This window comes from Cotesia typhae, unplaced genomic scaffold (genome assembly GCF_013202065.1).
Source record: "Cotesia typhae breed Kobodo isofemale line unplaced genomic scaffold, CoteBio_Ctyphae contig_69, whole genome shotgun sequence".
Lineage (NCBI taxonomy): Eukaryota > Metazoa > Arthropoda > Insecta > Hymenoptera > Braconidae > Cotesia > Cotesia typhae.
In genome coordinates, this window is record NW_027423763.1 from 885,220 (window position 1) to 905,269 (window position 20,050).

The window sequence follows — 20,050 nt, forward strand, 5'->3', positions numbered from 1 at the left end:
GACAAATTCTATTTCCGGTAAATTTAAGACCACCCGCCCGCGGATTTATTTCACTGGTGGGATTTCACCGCTGGCGGGTTTTACAGTCCCTGTCTGTCGTCCATCTTACGTCGTATAAATGTAGTATAACAAAGCGAAGCCGACGTGAAAAATAAAAGATATAAAAGCTTATATATAAGACACGTGAGCGTGCCATTTAAAAATAAAGCTGCAAAAACTAAGAAAGATAGACCAGCATCAAATGATGGTGATAGTTCTCCTTCTTGTCTCTTGCCTCCTACTCCTCCTCCTCCTCCTTCTTCTCCTTCGCAACAACAAGACCAAAACCTAAAGAGTGCAGCAGTCCGGTGCTGTGTGACAGTGGCGCCGTCAGCGTTGCTTCCTCTGTATCTGGTGAATAGAGAATGGTGAGTAGTGAGCACCGCACACCCACTCACCTTTTGATCTGCTTCATCTTCTTCTATCGTAAAGCTCAGTTGTCACCACGAGCGACCACAAGACGGCTGAGACAAATTCTATTTCCAATGAATTTAAGACCTAAAGAAGACGGAGACCAAGCTGAAGAGACTTTTGGATTTATTTAACAGAGGGATCTATATTTTTCATTCCTACATTTTTTCCATATACATCCAGCTCACCGTCTTTTGTACTTTTGTTGGATTTTAACCAGACTCATACCTCATTGAGTTTTATATTATAAAACGATAGAATAATAAAAATTTTTTATTCATTTTATCCTTTTTTTGTTTACTTCCACTGGCTGGTTATTTTTTACAATCGCTTTCTCTTCTCCAAGGCGTAATTAAAAATAATATAATGCCGTCTCACATGGATAAGGGGCCTCGAGGTCTTGGATTTTCAAAATCAATTTCGCGGTGACGTCGTCATACTTTAGCACACAATATTCCGACACATATAAATATCCAACACTCATACACTCGTCAGTATCATCATCATCATCTTGTATGTGTTTCGCAACCAGTGAAAGTACCGAGGCAAATGCACCTAGACCAGACAGCCAGTCTTAATCTTAGTCTTAGTCTCAATTGATCGACTAGTCGGCAGATAAACCCGAGACACTTGATTGAGAATAAAAGGGACGCGAAATGAGAGGAGGTTGACTCAAAAGACCGGCAGACAAGTGGCCCGTAGGATCGATTTCCCAGGTTCCAATTAGCCGACTGGGTAAGACTAACACACGAAAGGATAGAAGACAGAAGAAGAAGAAGGGAAAGAGGCTGAGGGGGGACGATAAAAGAGGTTCCTTCGATCCAAGAAGTTGAGCCCCGTAAGCTTATAGCCGCGTTTAACCAGAGAAGTAAGAGGGTGGATCAAAGCCAGCCGCTCATCTGTTCTCAAGGGACATCCCACGGCGTTTTCAAGAATCGGGCAAAGACCGCTCAAGTGGATCAACTGCGCAACTGGATTCCGTTGATCAATCGTCCGAGACAAAGGACCCCCGGACTGGAGTCCAAAGACTGGACGGTTCGACGACTAACGAATCCCGTTCTGGCTGATGATGCCAAGCTATTGGAATCATTCCAACTATAAAAACGCCATCTGCCGTAATAATAAAACCATTAGTCCTTGCATATGTCATTTTTTACTGCAAACAATTCCGAATCTCCTAACTCAGATGCTGATTCGAACTAGCTCGACGCAATTATATGAATAATAATAAACCATCATAGAGCAGGTGTCCTCAAGGCGACACACGAGTTAGCGTGAACACGCGATTCTCCCGAGCAGTCACGAGGAAGACCACGCGAAGAAAGGGATTCTAATCTGGTGTCCCGACCACCAGCCAACAAACTTCTTTTGTCTTTGTCACCTTGTTGCTGCCGTTATGTCTCATGCGAGGAGGCACTACCACTATCACTCCAGACTGGCTCTGCAAAGACGATAAACTAATGGCCGACTTCACCCCCGCTGGCTGACCATCGCCGATCGGTCACGCGATTCACTCACCGACTACCGATGCACTCTCGTTTTCCTCGGACCGACTATCATCAGCATATACACATTCACCTTTAGGCATTCACGCGAGACACTACGTGTGGCTGGCTTCTTTTCCTCCTCTTCTTCTTATTCTCCTTGGTCTCTTTCATACCAATACAACGCTATTGTGCTAAGCTGTGTACTATTTCCACTAAAGACTGGTCCACACATTTGTCTAGACAGTGACTAAGCAGTAAGTTGTTGAGTGCCTGCTACAATCCATCAACCGCTGTTATGTGGATTTACACTCGGCCTGCTGGTCATCACCATCAAAGAGGTAATTAGAAGCCAATGCGATTCCAATTGTCCATTTAAAAGTTTCATTTTTGATTTTGAATTCTGATAGTCCATCATTTTCTATAGTAGGGACGATCATGCCATATGGCGCTCACAAATCTTTACGTCCCTCCTACGCGGAACTTTAAAAGGGCAAAACATTGTCTCACTTTCCGGCAACAGACAACAGACTAAACAGTTGTGAGCTTTTCTTTCATCGGCATTGTTGCCGATTAACTGACTTGTACCGCGACATATGGGGAATCCCAAGGCGTTAGTTGCCAAGCTCCCCGGAGATTTAGCAGGGCATCAAACCAACCGTGTCCTGGCTGGGTACATATCCGTAAATTATTCCCGTGCGATTTGACGCCGTACCTCATCCCTGGTGCTTTATGCCTCGATCATACATATTACAGATAATATATGTCATGGGTGGTGAGGGAAGGGTAGGAAGTACGGGCTTGGTCCCAGAGGAAGCCAGAGAAAACCAACGGAAGCCAAAGACCCTCGTGTATGGGAGTATGGGATGAATCAACCCATTTAATGAGTAACCATTCATTATAAAACTCCGCAACTTTCTGTCTCTCTTTAAATCCATTGGATCTTTTGGAATTCAACTTTTTAGATTGCTGACCTTCGGTCTCATCCTGCCTCGTTAACCTCAAGAGCATGCATTTATAGTGTATTAATATTATTAAATTACAGTAATTCCGATGTGTAGAACACACATCCGACAATCCCGTGATTGAGAAGAATTATTATTCGCTTTTGTTGAAACTTATTTCAATAGCAGTCCTTGTCACATTTGTCATCCCTTCCCCTTAAATACATGTGTGGCTTGCGAGGTCTGTAAGGCTTGTTAAGAAGAGAATGTGAGAAAAATTTTCATGTCTACTATTCGGGTTATTTAAGGCACTTAATGGGTTCTTAATGACTTCTCAAGAGGAGTAGGCGACAAGTACCTCTGTTAATGGAAAGCGTTGACACGCTAGATTCTACTACTTTCATCGCCCTTCTTTCGAAATAATCATATTTAATGTGTAATACCTAATATGTGAATTAGGGAGTTTTAAAGGTTATTACAAAAAAAAAAAAAAAAAAAAAAAAAAAAAAAAATAACCTTTTTTTCTAGTCAGTTAATATAGAAAAAAAAAATTTTTTTTCCGTAAACTTAAATTACTTCCAATCTTAGAATTTGTAGACAGAGCAGACAATTTATCTTAAAGAAAAACTTCCCACGCTGTCTCTAAAAATAAAATCGGAAAAATTGTCACTCGGAAGTTAAAAAAAAAAAAAAAAAAACAACTAGCTAATTAGGCGCATTATAAATAAAGATATTTAATATCATTTAAGAGGATCCCATAAAAACGTCAAAATAGTGTTAACACCCTGCACAAAGTATGTTTATCAATTAACGACATTCCGAAATGACTCGGGGCTTAAATGGTAATCTTTATAGATTTTTTAGAGGTGTACCCACCTGGAATAACAGATTACCATTAACAGAATAACGGATCACGATAATCCTTGATTTATTCCGTTCACAAAGGACTCGTTGATTTTCCCATGATCGAAAAGACGCAAGTCGCTACTACGGTTGACTGTCCCAGAAAGGACAAATAAGATGAAAGACGGTGACCTCGACAGGCAGCAAAGTTACAATGTCATCATCATTGGGATCATGGTTTCCTTGTATACTATGTGCTCTATTAGTCGGTGGATAGCGGTCTCTTTTATAGACATCCACGGCCACCCGATACAAGATACACGTTTACGTTTTGACTGCGTAAGTACAAGATAATAACGTGTAATTTGGTCCTGGGTAATAAGCCGTAATGATATACGTCGGTGGGGGCCGTATTCCTTTACTCTCTCTGGCTCATGCTCGGTAGCCCAAACGTCATGATCATGATTATGATTATGATTATGATCATGATCATGATCATGAATTCTCGAGCTCGTGTGCTGAATAACCCAGCATATAGCAACAACATTCTATACAATACAATACTTCACAACTATTCACACAAGCACACATATCCGTAGATGCGTAGCCGTATAGAGTAGCATGTGTCGTTGGGCTACAGCCCGCGGTGAACAGCTTTGTCACAGCAGATGCTACCATCATAAGCGTCACAACTCGACAAATTGATTTTCTGAGTTATTAAGCCTTGTTTCTAACTCACAGCGGACACAGAAAATTTTAACACTGTGTGAAGGAACATGTCTCTCCTTCTCTCTGGTGTTACTTAAGGTTCATTGTCAAGTTCTGCGGTTCGCTGGCCAGTAGAGAACCAACTTGCTACTTTGAAACTAAAACTTTCAATTCACTGTTCACTGTTTACTGTTGAGTCTTCAGTCTTCAGTCTTTACCTTATATTATCCGTCCAAGGTTCTCAAGGTAACCAGGTTGAGTTCTGTTGTGCAAGGCATATTTTTTGGATTATTTTTTAGTTTGAAAACGACAGATGCTAGACACTGAGTGGGTGATGTCTGTCGGTGGTTTTTAGACCGCAAGGGAAATGGAACAGGTGCTCGGTTTGGTTCAGGTAATCGTTGATTTTCTTAATGTTGATGGAGGAAATCATCAGCGAACCGCAGTCGGTTATTTAGATGCAAATTACAAATTAAAAGGTGGTGCTGGACAAGTTAAAACTTCGCCAATAGTAATATTAATTTTAGGTATAAGATTTCGACAAAAATCTCAGAATTGAAACATCGAAACTTGTTTTGCGTTTTAATGCCCTCATCAGCATAACCGTTAAAATTAATCAGCACGGAAGCCAGTCTAAATAGAAACCTCAATAATTTTCTATTAAGTAAATACATTGAAATTTGTCAATGTTTGTTTTCAAATTTACCAACACCTGTATACCCAACGGGCCAAGTTGTTTTATTTACCCAATCACCGCTGTTAGACTTAATTGCCGAGCACCGGGCATGACCTCGTATTTTCTGTCAATTAAATATTCAAATGACCTAACTTTGTTGCACACCTCCTGTTCTTTGCGAGTCTGCTTCCATCTCCCCGGGCTTTCAGGCTTTTAGAATCATCCGAAGGGGGCCAAAGTGTGTATTAGCTTCAGATCTTTTGTTAAGGAGCGATCATTGAGCATGAGAGTTTAGTCAGAAGCAAATTTTTCAAGGAAAAGAATTTGTTATTAAAAAATAAAACTGGATTGTTGTCTAGATAGTTGATCTGGATAGCCAGTTCGTTTTACAAAATCCAGATACACATTAGCGTCTTCCCTGAAGCGAAGAGCATCAAGGCATCGTTGCAAAATCTATCTCTCTCACTTATCAATCATCTCTTTTCCTCTCGTGTTGGTCGCTGCGTACGTCCCGCTTAATCCTCAGCTGCGTTCGGACATTCTCATCCCCAGGTAATTGGCGTGACACGGTCTGCTCTTCGGAGACCAACGACCAGCCAATGGTATAGTATCTGAGAGTGGTAAATGCCCGAACTCGAAACCACAGCCTAAATTTAAAGTTTTTCGTCATACTGGATGGAACCTTTGTTTTTGTTTTGTTTTTGCCATCTTGATTTCTTTTAGCATGATGATGATGATGATGATGATGGTGATGGTAGAAGCTTACCACGACACGCAGGATTTTCAAGGTGGATTCTGGTTCTGGGCCTGGGCCAGGTTGTCCTCTGGTCTGCGGCTTTGTACAACAATGCAATTCGAGGAGTACATCGAACCAAACCAAAGGACGCCCAATTGGTTTTTAAGTCGTAAAACTGCTTCGTCGAACTGACGTGACACTCTCTCAACTTCGAGTTTTTCATATCGGGTGTGTCCAACCGGTAACTGGTCCGTGAGATTCAAGCTTGCTATACAATGTCGTCCAACCTATATGAACAATGCACCGACTCTTTCATAAAAGTCGTTCGATTAAATTTTTTACTTTCGACAACTCAACCCGAGAGAGTTTGGATTAATAAAAAGACCTTACTGATGTGTTTTAACCGTGGAATCTCAAAAAATCACCCATGACTGATCCTTTTTTGCAAAGGCTTCGGGGAACACGAGTGCAGTGCATTCCGTACGAACGGTAAGTCTTGAGGAAGATGTATGATGTATAATCTATTCATCGCTACAGTACCGAGGTATAAAGACATTGTTTGAATATTTATCAATTTTTGTGGTTACTATCAACATCTCTTCACTTTTGCAAGATATTTAATGATGTTAAAGGTTTAATAATTTACAAAAAAAAAAAAAAAAAAAAAAAAATTGCTTTAATTTATAATCATTAAAATTGTCTGGGTTATATTATTGAAGTTTTTTTTTGTCAAGAATGTTATCGTTTAACAATCGAATCAATTGAATTTAATTGTCCATATCGAATGAAAACTGGAAAAATATTAATATAAAAATGCTTTGAAGAAAATAATAATAAAAAAAAAAAAAAAAAAAAAAGATGTGGCCATAAACCTCAAAAACAGGTTTTGTGAATTATAAATCAGTGGAAAAAATTAAATAAAACTGTTTTAAAATTCAAATATCGGTATTGTTTTTTCATTCTTATACTTTTAAAAATTATCATAATTTATAAACTGAAATTCGTAAAATAACCCTCGGAAGTCTCAACTCTGTGTCAACTCGTCAATCTACAAATCGGATGCTGACCAAATAGAAAATAAGACACTAAAAATTTACTTAAAAGTTTTTTAACCTTATAAAAAAATTTAAATTTACTTTTAAATGATCCAATTTACATGAGTCAATATATCTCTCGTAAAAATCCAGAGTTTTATCGTGATAACCTCACTAGAAAATGAGAAGAGTTTGCCGTACAGGCGAAAGTAAGAGAGGGACCAGATCCCGATCCCGATCCCGAACGAGAGTTGAGTAAACGAACAAGATTTAATGCAGACGTCGCACCAGAGTGCATTATTGAAGCGTCTCCGATAAGCCGGCGATCCTTCACGAGTATCTGCATTATTCAGCGCATTAAGCTAAGGAGAGATCAAGTTAAGTAAGAGTGCTGAAGAGAGACAGATTATGGGCACGGATACTCTGTATATTCGATATATAGTGTGTAGAAATTTATTCAGAGCTCGCTGGACTCATGAGAGTGATACAAGTGTGGATCCCCGCCATAAGAAATTATTTTTTAGATTTTTTCGCTAGAGAAACTCACGCCCTCTATCAGGAGTGATTTTTAAAGGAAATCTGGCGCTATACGAAAATGTTCATGACCGTAGCGAAATAACGAACAGTTTACGAGGTACAGCTATTTTAAAATCCGCAGGTTCTTCACGAAATAAATTTTTTTTGGCCAGGAATTTTTGCTTCATAAAATCGATATTTTATATGAACATTAGAAACATTTTTCATAGAAAATTATATTTCCTTCCTTAATTAACAGCGATTTAAAACTTAAGGAATGACAAGGCTATCAAAAAATTCCGAGATGCTATTAATTAATTATTAATTGAAATTAATTCTGAAAAACGAATTTGGTAATTTTATCTAATAAAAAAACTGCTCACGTCTGATGGTCTCGAACCCGGTACCTTATGGTTGACAGTTTTCTATGCTACTCACTGAGCTAAGCCACATCCATGAACCCACATTTCCATATAAACTTATGTGAATTTTTTTTATAGAGAAAATTCGGTAAATATCTTCTCTCTACATCCCTCTAAATAATTTTGGTAATCACCAGTTAGTGAGAATGTACCTCATCAACACCTACAACTCCTAAGAACATTTAAAATTTCTAAGCAAATCGATACCTTGAAATCAAGCAGTCCTACTGAAGCTAGCTACTGTTCCGATAAATTTTAACGGTTATGCTGATGAGCGGGCATATTAAGCGGCAAAACAAGTTGCTAAAATAAAACAGACTCACCAATTAAGTTTATCACCCAAAAGACTATTGGTTAGCTCACCCGAGTCCGACTGAACAATGACAAATGGAAGCTTTTAAAATTCCAACAAGTTCGACATGTCATCGGTGGGTTTTTGTTTTACCCGTCCTTTTATTATACTTAACTCAATCTTGGTTTTAACGTTCCCCTTTTCAGTGCATTCATCCAGGACAAGTAAAGTCTCCGAGAGCCAAAAGGGCAGGTATGGATGCTAAGCGAGAGGAAGAACCAATTGAGACGTTCCGGCGTACACGAAAGTGCACTTTGGGGTTGGTTACACCCCAAAGTGCTCGACAACTCGAGGCTTGAGTACAGGATCATCATTCCATTCTACAAGACCGAAAAAAATAGAGCTGAGGTAGTCCAGCTGAGCCTTGAGTAGCTGGCTGGTTCTTTTATACCTTTTAAGCGTCACTGATTTTCTTCCTAAGGGTAAAGCAGGGCTCTGCCCTATCTGAAGTGAACCTCAAAGGTCCGCCAATCAGGAGTTGAAGTCAAAGCGTCGCAAATCATCGAATTGAACATCAAAGGTCTTCGGAGGGATCAAGAGTATCAGACCAGAAAAGGAAGATACATTTTGTGAAGTGCGAAGTGCAATAATGTATATCAGCCTTAAGACTCCTGTCTCTAGCGGAGTTAACTTCTCTCTCTCTCTCTCTCTCTCTCTCTCTCTCTCTCTCTCTCTCTCTTTCTCTCTGACTTTAATGCTATCTTCGTCTGGTCACGATATAAAGGACACGGTTTTCATGCTCAATTACATCCGTCAGCGTTGTTCATTTCAGTGAGGATGATTGAATCATTAAAAGACTTTCTACTTTGACGAAAATATGTCGCGCTGAGGATAAAACGTGTTCGCTGATGAAATTGTAAATTAGATAAAATTAAATAAAATGTATATTAAATTGATAGTTAATTTTTTTTTAGTTTTAGTTAAAGTTTGTTATTATAATCTTAATAGGTTTACGTCCTCGCTCGTTTTCGGGCATGTTAAATGTAAAACTTTTTTAAGCATTGCGATTCCAGGCTTGGTGAGTAAATACCAAATTATTTTTTTGTTTTGCCATCAAACATCGTTCTATTTTCATCGCTGTTAGCTGTTAGCGGGTATAAAGTTTCACGATGTAACATGTACCATGTGAGACCAGAGTGTAGGTTTAAATGCAAACTGTACACTGTATAGAAAAGTACTGTTGGGTTGAAAATATAAAAGGGGCAAAAAGGTATGCTCTGCAGTACACGATTTAATGGCGATTAAACACACACCGCGGGAAAGTCACGTGAAAACATTCTTGGGGATTAATCCACCGTATTCTCTCTCGTTCTATATCATCAATTGCGAGGTATGTTGACACACACGTACACCCGGTGTGTGTGTGTGTGTGTGTGTGTGTGTGTGTGTGTGTGTGTGTGTGTGTGTGTGTGTGTGTGTGTGTGTGTGTGTGTGTGTGTGTGTGTGTGTGTGTGTGTGTGTGTGTGTGTGTGTGTGTGTGTGTGTGTGTGTGTGTGTGTGTGTGGATGGTCACTGGTCATTTGTGTAAGTATATATTTATGCATATGCCTGTGTAAGTGCGGGCTTGGAAGCTGAAATGAGTATATAGAGTTAGAATGTAACGGAAGACCGGACGTTACGGATTTATGACGGGATTTCCCCGAGAATTGTCCAAACATTGTGTCCTCCATTGTCGTTTTGGCGTGCGAATAAACAAGCACATTGTTACAATTTGCACACTGGCATTTGGATTAACCGCCACTCGGCTAAACGTATTTGCCAAATGCATTCGTAGGCGTTGCCCAATTAGTTCATGGGTTTTTCATATGTCCGTCGGATTTTTACTGTTTATGAAGGATAACTAGAGATGATTTCTTTTTATCTGCGAAAAATTTCCCCCAGAAAATGACTTTAAAATTTAACAGCAAGTATTTGTGATAAAAATTTGTGTATTTAAATTTTCTTAGAATCTAATTAAAACTCCCCATTAACAACTTGTATTTGCACAGCCTACTAAACAATCCCAACAATCTTACTAATTCAAAAAAGGCAATAAATCAGTCTCAGCTTGAAAATTCGAATTTCCTAGCGTCGTTTTTCCTTAAAGCATCGGTATGGCTACTGCGAAAGATTAAGGAGCTATATATAAGCGAAACACGCGACAGCCTAAAACAAACTAAAACAGCGAGCCTCGCAGTCGAGGGTGGCGCGTAGAGCAAATAAACAAAATAAACCTCGTTTTTAAATCACTCTGCTCATAAATGTCCGTTTGTTTTTCTCATCGAAGTTATTTTTTTTTTTTTTTTTTTCTTAACTTTGGATCACTGTATAGCAGACACTGTCGTTATAATAAAACCTATAAAAAATCTAAAACGTCTAAGAAGTATAAAAATCCGGTCATAACAGAGGGCAACCTGAAAAAATATATTCACTGGTTAAAACCTAGAGAGCAAAAGAGATAGCAAAGCGTTATATGACTCTGCATATCCAACGAGAATCTTCATTCACTGGTACTTGTCAATTCGTTTTTTATTCAAATACGTTTTTTTTTTTTTTTTATTCATTCTATTTCTTATTTCTTATAAAAAAGTTGCTAGTAGATGTAGATTTAGATGTGGAAGTAGATGCTTATGTTCGTACGAACTAGTATCTTCCATACCGGGTCTCAAGAAAGAAAAGGAAACTTGACAAATTGACCGAGGGACTTTTCCCGAGTTTCTAGTTTAACCAACGACCCTTGAGATGAAAGAAAAAGAACGTAAAAAAATATCACGATAATAAAAAGAACAAAGAAAGAATTAAAATAAGAAGAAAAAGATGAGGAGAAAGAAAAAAGAAAGAAGAAATTGAAGATGCGTTCATCCGAGCGAGAATTTTTCCCTTTGTCTCTTGGGGAACGCGTGCGAAATGGCTGCATCGATTGGCCTGAACGAATCTATAGTATAGTATAGCATACCGGTCTAGCCATCGATTCCCCTTGGGGTTCCCCCTTCCTCCATACAAGTCTGAAGAATTGAGGAGGGGGGCCGTTGAATCCCTTCCGATTCGCTTTGGGCTTTTGTCGCCATCATTAACGCTTCGATTCATCTCGTTAAGGGCGTCATCTTTTAAATTTAAAGCCCCAAAAGAATTATGGACTCCATGATTTGAGATGACTGCTAATGAGTATAACGATCTGGGGATGATTACCATTTGGTCAATCTCAGAGCATCGTGCTCTCTATATGATTCACTCTGCTCCGCAAACTCTATATTAATCTGGCTTACTACGGCTTACACATACAGTGTGTGCGTATAAGATCACGGGGCGTAAAGCCAATCAACCGGTTGCTGGTTGTTTGACCGTGGCTGAGATTGGTCACCATTAGTATGCGATGCTCATTGCCAGTCGGGTTGATTGGCTTACATTTTTCTGACAAACTTCCCTATCCCTTTCCTTTTCCCTTTGTTGCAGATACTTTCTCAACAAGAGTCGCTCTAACGACCCTCCATAGTGTCACGTGAGTAGCCAATTGATTTTAATAATCGATAAACAACTACAGAAACAAATTTAACGCAGTCGCAGTAATTGTTGTGATATTATACCAAGTTTTTATCAAGTTGGAAACCCAAAGTTGCCGTTAATCTGCCGAGCGGGAGTAACTATGGCACCCGAAACGTGCTTGCGAATTCCGCTGATGACCCGACGCGAAATGTAGTCATTAATTCATGGAATAAAAACGTAAAAGAGACTTGAGAATGAAGAGAGAGAAAGACAAACTCTCGGGCGTTTGTTTTGGGATGGAGAAAGAGACCAGACTTTACAGCCAAAAGAATCGAGTTTTAAAAAAAAATTAACAAAAAAATTGTTTGACTCTGACTAATGAGCGTCCTCCTTCTCCTTTATCTTTTCCCCCCCCTTTTTTTTTTTTTTTTTTTTTTTTTTTTTTATGGTAGTTGCTACGGTAAAAAACCGGGAGTGAATAAAAAACGTAGATTCACGCGTGCCAGAATAATGTCGAGATTAAATTTAAAGAAAAAATAATTATTTTCAAGAGTACGCTTGGAGTATTTTAGTTCTTATTCTGCTTTTATGCTTCCTTCAAGAGTAATTAAACTTTTTGATATTTTGCAGTCTGGGTCCATAACCTGTTGCAAGATTTTAATTCTAATCGATTGGATGTTTGGAGTCAAGTGGTGATGTGGCATATCAAAGGGAAAATCTTGAATACCTATTTTGGATTAGAAATGGAAATTGATGTAATATTTAAAAGCGTTGAAAGCCTCCGCCACACCCACAACTGGTGCTAATGATCTAGACATTTTCAATAGTCATCCAAATTGTATCCAACAATAGGCAAATGAATGTTCCCAAATTTGGAGCTAAAATTGGTGGATCTGATGCAGCCCACACCATCTGCATTGAGAAATTTAATAACTTTTCATCGGTATTTCGAGTTCCCAAGTTTTTTTGTGTCTATGCATAATTCTTATGATGAATAAGTGAGCGTCGTTCTTGAAATTAGCCAGACACATCGGAATGAATATCCAAAGAGGTGTATAGTTCGCGGTAAATAATGGATAAAATCCGCGAATTGCAAAGTATAAAAGTGTAATGTGTTCCTTCGAACAACATAAATTTGGAATAACTTCTTTACTACGGTATAGCATCGTAGTATGTACGAAGGCATGATTAATGAAAACATTAAACGTTTTCTAAAAACAAGTATTTAAATTCTTAGGACGCCTACTTTGCCAGTTTATTTATTACAGTTGTTATCATTTGTTAAACTTTTACTCGGTATCTAGTCGTGCAAAAATTCTTTAGAGTTTCGAGGCGTGCTTATTATTTATGTATATACGTCCTATTTTTATCTGTTATTAATTTAAATTTTTCGTTAGTGGTTATCGATTGCCGGGAGGAAGCTAATTTAGAACCAGGAGCACAATTTAGATTGAGAAGTCACGATGAGGTTGTTTGTCGATCACCATTGGGGTGTGAGTATCCGCATATAACCACTAATCCATGTGTGTGTGTGTGTGTGTGTGTGTGTGTGTGTGTGTGTGTGTGTGTGTGTGTGTGTGTGTGTAAATGAATTCCTCTGTTAAAGAGTGGTGGATGGATATTTATGTCTGTATCTGTCTGGAGAGCAAAAAGGAGTAGGACATGTGGCTCACCAAACGGTTACTTCTGACGCGACTCACCTTTATATCAGCAAGCGGCTACATTAGCCTTTGTAGATAGCACTAAGTGCCTCTGGATATTTAAAGCTACTAAATGTGTCATACCATAACCAAATCCATGCTTAAGAGCTGGCGCGCGAGTAGTCTTTGCAATTGCTTGTGAATTGAATATTTCTTTTGGCTTGTAATTGATTTTTTGACATGTTACCACAACCATTCATGTTATAAACATCTTAACAACTTAATCATTGAATTAGAATTTCGATTGCTTGCCGGAAAAATTGATTCGTTTATTATGAATTATGACTTTATGACAAAAATGATTAGTCATCATCACCATCACCATCACCATCATCATCATCATCAATTGTAGTGGTAATGTTCGACAACCAGCTGCACAATGGGCCAAAGCTAATATACCCATCAAATTTTTTGACTTTCACTCGTGACTAGACACTTAGAGCATCTGAAATTTAATGCAGCAAAGAAACTCCCCTCTCGACTCGTAAAAACGGGTGTTTATTGAGAAAACAAAGTCCCGCTTCGCATTTATCATTGTTATTTCAATGTTCCGGACATGAATTTGGCAAATGATAAATAGCAGAGAAGTATTAATAATAAAAGAAGTAAATAAAAGTGAATCTGGGTTATTTTGTTTTCAGAAACTAGTGGAGAGAACCGCTTGAATCAAGTTGACAGCGGACCAGATAGAGATATACCACCACTACCAGTAGCAAATGAGAGTAAAGAGGGAGATAGATAGCGCTGACAGAGTCCACTTTTAATTCTCAAGCCCTTTTCCTCTTTCCTCTTCTCCCTCACGGGTTGATTGTCATCAACGTGGATGCTTGTATCTGTCAAACATTCTACTTCACTCGTTCTTTGTCTCCTATTTTACATAGCGCGGTCTCGCTCGTATTTTTATTTTTTTTTCCTAGTCTTACGGTTTTGTGCCTTCGACCTTAGAACCCTAGACTACGGTGAAGTAGGTCGGTAGAAGTTTCGGTAATAAAAAACTTACAAAATGGTGATACACTAATTAAACCAAAAAGAAGACGATAGAGAGAGGGAGAGAGTGAAGTGAAAATGAGATGAGTTTGTAGCCAGAGTTTCGATCAGCATAGCATCCTCATCCTCATTCGGTGAATTATCGCGGGTTAATTTGTGATTATAAAGTCTATTTAATGTATATATTAAGTGTGTATGCATAATATTTGAATTTACAATTATCAATTTATATGGAGATTATGTCTTCTGTGAAATACCCTTTGGAAAAAGGTTTCAGTAGCCTTTACCTCTGACGGCCACGGGGTCTTCATTTAAAAGTAAAAGACTGATGATTATTTCAGATACGAGCTCAGAAAATGTTAACCCAAGTGGAAAATCCTATTTTACTTTATATTCTTACCAACCGGATAATTTCGATTCATTCCTCTTTTTTCTCGGTTGATATCATCCGCAGAGACTGACACTGTTATAAATCGAAATCTTCGATGGGGACATTTAGCGTTTTAACGGATCTCAGTGCGAAACGGAATTAGGGAGTCATTTTGGGGGCTCGAGGCACCTAATTCTGCTAAATTTCATTCTTAGTGACAAACAGTGTGATTTGATGGTGTATCTGTCGACAAATTTGGTGATACAGTGGGGCTCCAGGTGTGAGATCGATGACAAAAGCCCCGAGCGGCAGGCATTCAATTGAAAAACAACCTTTTAAAGTCTGTGTGGATAAGCACCAGAGAAACATCCGGAGACAGTTTCAATAGGCTTGTCAACAATGTACGGCTTTCTATTTCCTTTTACTATGGTCCATGCTTTGCTACAGCAACATATATCTACAGTAATTTTGTATAAACTGTCTCTCCCTAGGATTTACTTGGGCCCCCCTCTTTGTCTGGCTGTTGGACAGCATCATGTCCACAAAATCAAATTTACCAGCATAAAATTAAACTGGCACACCTACTGTGTGCTGTGTGCTGTGTGTTCATTCAAAATACATGTCCCAGACTTATTTCTATCAACATTTGGTTAAACCAATTGGTAAAATCCGTATGTTGTTTGCATGATGACGGTTGTGTCAAGGCTCACTGTTTAAACATTGTTGTGTTTACCCTCACCCTTACACATTGACCATTTAATTCCTGACTTTCGCCGAACATATGGGAGCTATATTGTGGTTATAATACATATATATATGATAGTTTTATAAAGGAGAACAATACAATGCTTGATGGTTTACTCGGTTAGATGAATCATCACATTTCATCGGTGAGTCAATAAACGATTTATGTAAAGTTGAGCTTCAATTACTCACTGGAAAAAAACACTATCTGATTAAATTATCACATCGGCAATTGGCATTCATCCACCGAAATTAAGGATCGAGTGGCAAACAATGTTGGCACACTCCGATAATTGTCCGACGCGTGGGACATAATGTATTCTTGAGTTCTCATGTGAATTATAATTGCCCAACGAAAAAATGACCAAAGTTAAAGCAGCTATTGAAATAACGAAAGAGAATTCCTGGACACATCTTCCCGTTCTTCGCGATCCGAATTTCAAATTTTGTGAATCACACGTATGTGTTCACACGGATCGAGATTTGGTTGAGCAGCACAGCTGCTGCTGTTATATTCTTCCTTGTCAAATATTTATATTCGTATGTATCAATGAAGGTAGGTACTTTGGGTGAACTGGAGACTGAGGAAGCCGCACACTGAGAAAAGAACCCGACAATTTTGTACGATAATATAAAAACGCAGAAGCATGGGCTGAACCTTTTTTCCTTTTTTACTCCTCCCTTTGCTTGCTCCCGGGTTCTTTTATTGGACTCTTTTTATACATCTATCCAACCATCCATGGATTTATACCTACACAGGCAGACATCCTTGTACCTTGATCGTCTCATCACTACAGACTCTCCAGAAGCACTCTTGCTTTACAAAGATCCTGAGTAAACAACCCGTATTGGGTGTATACATCAGTTTTGAGGCTCGATTAACGATCGTGTGCCAACAGGATCGGAATTTATTTTTCCAAACAAACACCAATTTCTCGATGTCTACATCAAATTTGTTCAGTATATTTGTCCAGAAATAATATATTACATTATATTGTATTGCAGATGCATGTACTGTTGATCCGACGTTGAATTTACAAAAAGGTAGGATTTTTTGGATGACAAAGAATCGAATCAGAAATTGCATCTTCGGAAGCAGGTGGCAGGGAGATTAACCTCGACCTGAATCTGTAAGATTCAAGAGCGAGATAACGCGTGCGGTGTGTCTGAATCTCACGGCTAGTCCAGGAGGAATCTTCCAGCGGGTTAACGAAGGCAAGAAGGAGAAAGAGGTCCAGTTCTAACGGTAAGTTTTTCGCGGGCTGCCTCTCCACCATCACCAACAGCAACAGTAAGAGCGTAGTAGGACTGCTTCTTATCCAGTGCAGGCGCAGATGGGAGAAACGAATGACCGTTAACCAAAGAAAACGAGATTCCTCGAGGCTGTGTAACCAAACGAACCAGCACGGGGAATGGAAAAGAGTTCGGCTTAAGAGATGGCCTGTATAGCGTATAACTTTGTGTACGAGATGAGAAGCCACTAGGAAGCAGAGTTGAGAAATAACGAGAGCGTATCGAAGAAGCCAATGTCTCTCGAAAAGTTACCTCAATACCATACCTAGTCTCGTTCCTTTGATCGGCTACAAAAAATGTCCCTTTGTCTCGAGCCACAATGTCTTGGTCTTGGTCTTGGTCTTAGTCTTAGTCTTGGTGGATGCGCTTATTCTCCGCTCCGTTCTTTCTCTGCTTTACCCAGCCAACCAGTCAACAATGTTAGAGCTGGTGGATGCTGATAGGGCTGATACTGGTTGATGGTAGCTACCGCGTGAGTTACGAAGCTTTTAAAATTAAATTGACGGCCGTGTATTCTCTTCGTCAAAAGGTTTTATTGGTTTATTCAAGGCTAGTCATTTGAGTTTTCACTCCAACGGATTTAGGATCTCGATCTGTCTAATCTAATCTACTTTGTTGTTATTCACCTAGATCCATTAGAGAAGAGTTACAATCTCACGTATAAAATAGCCGTGAGTGATGCTGATGATGATGATGATGATGATGGTGATGATAATAATAGCAACCACCACTGTTAAATTTAATGCCTAACGGTTAACTTTACACGGTAATGAGCCAACAATTACCGAGAAAACAACTAAGCACAGTCTCTAATTGCGCAAGGTTAATAATTTATCGATCCCAGAGTTTTAATAGGTTATTATAATGGATTAATAATGGCACGTGTCAATTTCCAGCCACGTGCATCACTGCCCTTTGCTCGCGAAACAAGGACGATGAACAAGGACAGTTAATGCTCACCGGGACAGAAGCCCTCCAACAAAAACTAAAAGGGAAATGCATTATCGAACCCGCGAGCCAGTCAAGAGCCGGCTCACGTCACCGTGCCCAGAAAGCGGAGAAGGGTAATGAGTACAGGTGTGCGTAGTACCTACACATCAGAAGTATATAGACTTGAGCAGACCAAGAGCAAGACCAAGAAGAAGACAATGGTCCGAAAACCGGAAAGAGGTACGCCCACTTCCCAAAAAAATTGGCCGTCTCTTAATGGAAGACTATAGCTGGAAGAGAAGAGAAGACTGGAAGGAAAGAAGAGGAACAAAAAAGGTAAAAGTAGTGGTGATAAAAAAATGAAAGAACACATGAGCAGCCGGCACATAAGCTGGTAATGCCTTGATGTCGCCAGTGTTGGAGGGTAGCCATTGGCCAGATTCCCATGAAACTCGATGAGGGAATGAATATAAGGCTTGCTCCTGCTCCAACTCCAGCTCCAGCTCCAGCTCCAGCTCCTGCTCCTGCTCCTACTCCTGCTCCTGCTACACTCCCAACAAAACTACTTTATAATATACTCGATCTCCTGTTCAGTGTGTACCCATGAAAGCAAATGCTAAGTAAAGCCGATTCTCCCTTTCACGGACGTAAAAATAGAGCAGAGTCTAATTGGTACGAGGGTGCACTCATCCCCCGTCATCAGTCGCTGTTGTTAGCTTCAAGGGCTAATTATTCTGAACCCACATAAAGCGACTAATATACATCCATCCGCAGATACGTCCAAGTGTCTGTGTGTGTGTTTGTAGGTGTAGGTGTAGCCAACACAGCTTAACTCGTGGTAGCTTATACTTTTAAATCCAAGTTTCTGCCGGAACGAGTTAATTAAATTAGCTGTTCTTGAGATAAGGCCTCCTTTGAAGAAGACGATACACTCACGTCCGAGTCGGAGTACGAGTCCGGTTAGCTGCTTAGTGGATAAGAAATGAATTCAAGATTGATATGTACGTTCAAATAAATTTAAAGTTACTGGTTATATACAGTGTACACGGAAGATTGACGAGATGCCGAGGGCGTGTCACGATAAGACTTTCAAACGAGTCTGTTACCAGCAACCAACAACCAACAACCTCTGGTTCGTCGTAGTGTCTAGAGTCTAGACTAAACTTTACTGCTTTCTTCTATAGACTGTGGACTGTGGAGCTTGGGGTGTAGAGCCGACCGGGCTATCACTTTTAGTGGCTAGTCCGATGTTAAGGATTCACCGGGAGGATAGCGTGACGGTTATAATTCTAGGGTCTCTCTTTCAGGTCATGTATAGACCAATCGAGCGGACACGCCACTGTACTCGTTATACGTTATACATTATCCGTTCTATGTTATTCGGTCTTAGACAACACGTGCCTAAATGCATTAGCTAGATCAGTGACACGTGCTACCGATACTAGATACGGAGATCTCAATCATCCCAATTCAACTATGCTCTTCCCTGATTGGATACTCCAGTATCTTCACTATCAATCATCTTCGATAACATTCATGTTATTAATTATCCGCTCAATAGAATTAGTTTTCATTGATCAAAAATGATCAAGCTGGAATGGGAATTGCGTCGTTAATAGGCAATGAAAGTCATTGCCTTCGGATAATGTCAGATGAGATTGAGCGCTACATTTTTAATGAATTACAATTCATTTGCATTCACCATTACAGAGTGATGGATCCCGCTATTTAGTTTAACTCCATTTCCATACAACGACAAATTATCGAATCTTTAGATATCGGTGTCCAAAGTTCAACTAATGGTTTGTACATTTAAACGCACTGCAAAACTCAGAATCTTCTAATGATAGCATAGCCAACCATAGACCCTCAATATCTCAAGGTCAAACGCAGATTGTCAACAATCATCAAAATTTGGTATTAAACACCAATTCGGGAATTCTGAAGTCACCAATGATGATAATCAGAATCTTCACTATCACCATCACCATCAGTAAACATCTAACCACTAGATCCTCGGGTATTTCGTTAGTCTTATCGTTGATCTCGTCAATTTTAATGGCCCATCAAATGCAAATAACCTGTTTATAATATCTGGGCGTACTGTGAGTATTAGTTGTCACAGTAACGACATTTTAATTGGCCGAAACTCGTGAAAAGTACGAATTCTTTAAGATAATTCCGCAAGTTAAATTTTTTATCAGCAACATCTCACAATAAGTGTCACACAAGCTTGTAACCAAGAAACGAAATACGACCTTGGAGACTGAGTAATAATACATAAATAAAAACCCCATTCTCCCAACCAGCTAGTCCATGGAATACGAAATACTGAATACGGAATATACTATCTAATATATAAACTGTATAATATAATAATATATGCTACAGTACAGTAA

General features: G+C 39.3%; 2 protein-coding genes across 14 annotated transcripts in view; one reads left to right on the forward strand and one right to left on the reverse strand.

Moving 5' to 3' along the window:
• Positions 1–20,050, reverse strand: part of Eph (Eph receptor tyrosine kinase) — a 92,191-nt gene that overhangs the window by 59,136 nt on the left and 13,005 nt on the right. The window lies entirely within an intron of this gene.
• LOC141532849 (uncharacterized) overlaps positions 1–20,050 on the forward strand; it is a 95,353-nt gene that overhangs the window by 48,321 nt on the left and 26,982 nt on the right. The window lies entirely within an intron of this gene.